Source organism: Sphaeramia orbicularis, chromosome 11, assembly GCF_902148855.1.
Source record: "Sphaeramia orbicularis chromosome 11, fSphaOr1.1, whole genome shotgun sequence".
In the NCBI taxonomy this organism is placed as follows: Eukaryota; Metazoa; Chordata; class Actinopteri; order Kurtiformes; family Apogonidae; genus Sphaeramia; species Sphaeramia orbicularis.
Window position 1 is genome coordinate 54,005,504 of NC_043967.1, and position 4,601 is coordinate 54,010,104.

Genomic DNA, 4,601 nt, shown 5'->3' on the forward strand with positions numbered 1-4,601 from the left:
CTGATAATACCCATTTATAACATTTCTTACCAGATATGAATAAAAACTAAAAAGAACAAAAACAAAACAAACATATTTGATATTATTTTTGATCCATGAGTTTTGAAGCCCTGTACATGATCAGTGGGATTTTTTTTTTCTTGAAAAACCTGATGTTTACAATTAGATCCGTGTAATACACAGATAATCCACCAGGGGGAGGAGTTCATTCACCAGAGGCCTTTAGTGACACGACAAGACTGACATTAGTGAGGAAGGAGGAAGAACTGGGACCATTTAGAAAAAGAATTAACTATTTATTAGACATGTTTGTGTTTATGTTTTTGTTTGTTCAGAAATAATAATTTTTGAGCATTGAGACCCGATGTATCAAATACGATACAAATTTGAAACTCATACATGAAAATTTATATGTGAAAAAACATTTATGAGGGGGTTGTTCAGAAGGACCAACACAGGGTTAATACCTATTGATCCACTAATCCTATCAATAAATCTTCTACAGCATTGACTCACCATTAAAACCCATGGAGTTAGATCAGTGACAGTGGAGAAAAGGAACAAAAAGGAATAAAAACTGTGAAAAATAAGCAAAAAGTTTTGTTAAAAAAAGTTAAAAAAAAAAAAAAAAAAAAGATTAAAAGTTTTCACTTATTTTGTTCATGTTTCTTATTATTTTGTTGATTAAATATATATTATTTTTTCATTATGTTGATTGCTCTGGACAAGTCAAACTAGCCAACTGCAGGTTCACAGCTGAAAGTCCAACAGACGTTTACGATCTACATGTACACAAACACTAACACACACCAAAGAAAACAGAATTTACAACAAATGTCACTAATATAGGAAACACACTCCATAATTTGAAAGATGACAATATCCTTTTAACTTAACGCTTTTGTCCGCCATTTTTTACATGATGGTTTTTGATGATGGTTTTTATGCGCGCTGATTTTAGTTTTTATGACCATTGATTACGGCTTTATGGCGACTTTTGGCTCTAAATGATCACCATAAATTGCTGCTGAAGCGTTCACCGTCACCGTCAACACGTGGACACACTGTCAGACTTGGTGTTATATGACAGGTATTCCAGCGTCTGGGGGCGGAGTCCAGTTTGTCATGTGACCTTCTGTCGACTGATTAATGAACTAATTCGTCATCTGAGGTTCTGATTACATCGGCGGCTTCTCAAAGCGGTTCAGGGCCCTCCAGAGGCTCCTCAGAGTCGACAGGGTAAATGAGGAATCACTTAATTTCACTTGAATTAAATCCATCTTAAATGAGCTCATATACAGGATGCATAATGACGGTGCTAATGACAGGAGCTCTGATTACACCTGAAACTGACGACACCTGCAGCGTCTGAACACAAGCACCAGCGTGTCCGTACGACGGCGTGAGCATCCACACATGCACACATACTTAGAGTACTTCATTAGCACTATTCATACTTTCTTTTAAGTATATTTTCAGTTTTTCAGTTTTCCTCTTGTTCCTTTTGTTTGTTCAAAGACCTAAAAAGCATCAACTGAACTAAACTGTTTCATCATTTTTGATCCATTGATCCTACCAATCCATGTCAATAATTAGTGTAAAATGCAGTTTGTCATCTTTTCAAATTGCAGTGTGAAACTATCGATAACCTGAACTACCATGTAAACCTGACATTTATTAAGAAAAATAAGTACAATGTCAAGAATATTCTGTCTCTGCTTATTATTGACATAATTTACAGATTGCAGTGAATCTATTATTTTGTTAAAAGTGAACTTTTTTTTTCTTAAAACATTTCAGGTGATGCATATTTTATTGTGAGAATAGTCTGTAAGTGTAAATATTTTCAATGTAATTTTTCCATGTTGCAAATTCATGCTGCGGGCTGGACTGGAACCTTTGGCGGACCGGTTTTGGCCCCCAGGCCACATGTTTGACATCCCTGATCTAGACAAACTCAAATGTTTGAACACATGGAAAATAGTTGAATGCTTATTTCTATAATCTTATAAAGTTTCTTTATGAACATTTACAGTTGTTTTTCATAATAAATGTGATTTTTTTTTTTAAAAAAAGCATTTATTACTCATAATAATAATAATAATAAGGTTAAGTTCCTTCTGAAAAAGGTGCAAAAGAATTGGCAAAAAAAAAGACATTTTCTCACACTTTTATTGCAAAAACAACGTAAAGAAATCTCGACCTGTTATAATGGGAGTTCTTCAAACAGATGAAGGTATTTGACCCTTAAAGACCCAGACTGTCGTGCCTGCCCCCAGACGTTGGTCTGGTTTTGTCTGTCTTGTGTGTTTGTCTGTCACTTCCTGTTTTATTTTGTTCAGTTCTCCTCTTGTGTCATGTCTGGTGTCTTTGCTTCCTGTCCCTAATCTGTGTCACCTGTGTGATTACCTGTCCCCGCCCTGATTTGTTCCACCTGTGTGTCATTGTCTTCCCTCCCTTTTGTGTATTTAAGCTCTGTGTTTTCCCCTGTTCGTCACCAGTTTGTATTTTCCTTGTGAGATACTTACCAGTGTTTTTGGCTCCTGTCTGTCTGTGTTTGACCTGGTCTGCCGTCTCTGTTTTTGCCTGTTTGCCTAACCCCTGTCTGTGCTTCTGCCTCCAACTGACTCAACGTGTGTTCGACCATATCGCCTGTTTACCGGTACATGAGCTAGCCTGATCCTTATGTCCTGTTGCCTTTCCGTCTGCCTGCCCGTGTATGACCTGGTTCTGCCTCTGACCTCCCTCTGCTTTTCCCTAGTCGGATTCCCAACGTGCTTTACCGATCCGGACTGTGGGTTTTTGTCTCCGGTCCAAGTTACTAACCCTGAGAAGAACCCAGGACTCTGTTCTCAAGATTTTGTTCATATTCATTATCAGAAAACTGTCAGTGAACTTAGTGTTCAATAAACACTGTGAACTTTTACGTCCGTCTCTGGGTCGTGCATGTGGCTTCAGTTTACGTACTCGGCCCATTTCACAAACGTCCACCTTTAACCAGAACCATCTACTGATCTAAAGTGTTTCATACCTGTCGATCCATTAATCCTTTCAGTCCATGTCAATAACTGGTGTAAATGCAGTTCTTCTTCTCTTCGTGGTCATCAGATATGACTCATTTGGACGTTCAGTGGCTCCGTAGTTACCATGGAAACACCGTCATCTTCTACAACACTGATTCACCAATAAAACCCATGGAGTTGGATCAATGACAGTGGATAAAAGGAACAAAAATGAATAGAAAACCGAGATAATAGGATTTAAAAAAAAAAAAACACCTTCATTTTATATCTTTATTCTGTATAAAAGGACTTTATTTTCTTAATAATAAGGTGTCATTCTCCAGAAGACATTGTTCTCATAGTGTTATGACTTTATTCTCTTGAATTCATTTTCTCTGTTGCTTTATTCCGTGAATATAACGGCTATGTTCTCCTGATGTACGCCTTTATTTTCCTAATAATAAGACATTATTCTCCTAATATTATGGCTTTTTGCAACTCACATTATGACTTAATAATAAAATTATTCTCCTGAATTTCTTTCTTCTGTGTTGCTTCATTCCTTTAACATAATGACTATTTTCTCCTGATCTATGTATTTTTTCCCCTAATATTAAGCTTTCATTCTCCTGAAAACATGACTTTATTCTCCAGTTATTGAGGCTTAATTCTCCTGAATCTGTTTTCTATATGTGTCACTTCATTCCTTTAACTTAATGACTATATTCTCATGTTTTAAGGCTTTTTCCCCCTAATATTAAAGCATTATTCTACAACTATTACAGCTTTTTGCACTTCATATCATGACTGTAATGGTTATATTCTAACTATAATCATGGATTTATTCTGCTGAATCTGTTTTCTATATGTATCACTTCTCTCACTTCTCCTGATGTAAGGCTTTTTTTCTATATCATAATAAAGCATTATTCTCCTAATATTATGGCTCTAATGGTTTTATTCTAACTGTAAAAATGGATTTATTCTTGTAAATCTATTTTCTCCACGTGTCGCTTCATTCTTTAACATAATGACTTTATTCTCCTGATATAAAGCTGTTTTTCTATATCGTAAGGCATTATTCTCCTAATATTATGGCGTTAATGGTTTTATTCTAACTGTAATAATAGATTTATTCTCCTGAATCTATTTTCTATATGTGTCGATTCATTCCTTTAACATAATGACTATATTCTCCTGATATAGGGCTTTTTTTCTTAATATTAAAGCATTATTCTCCAAATATTATGGCTTTTTGTCACTTCATATCATGACTTTAATGGTTTTATTCTCCCCATAATAATGGATTTATTCTCCTGAATCTATTTTCTATATGTGTTGCTTCATTCCTTTAACATAATGACTATATTCTCCTGATATAAGGTGTCTTTTCTTAATAATAAGGCATTATTCTCCTAATATTATGACTCTAATGGTTTTATTCTAACTATAATAATGGATTTATTCTTGTAAATCTATTTTCTCCATGTGTTGCTTCATTCCTTTAACATAATGACTATATTCTCCTGATATAAAGCTGTTTTTCTATATCGTAAGGCATTATTCTCCTAATATTATGGCTTTAATGGTTTTATTCTA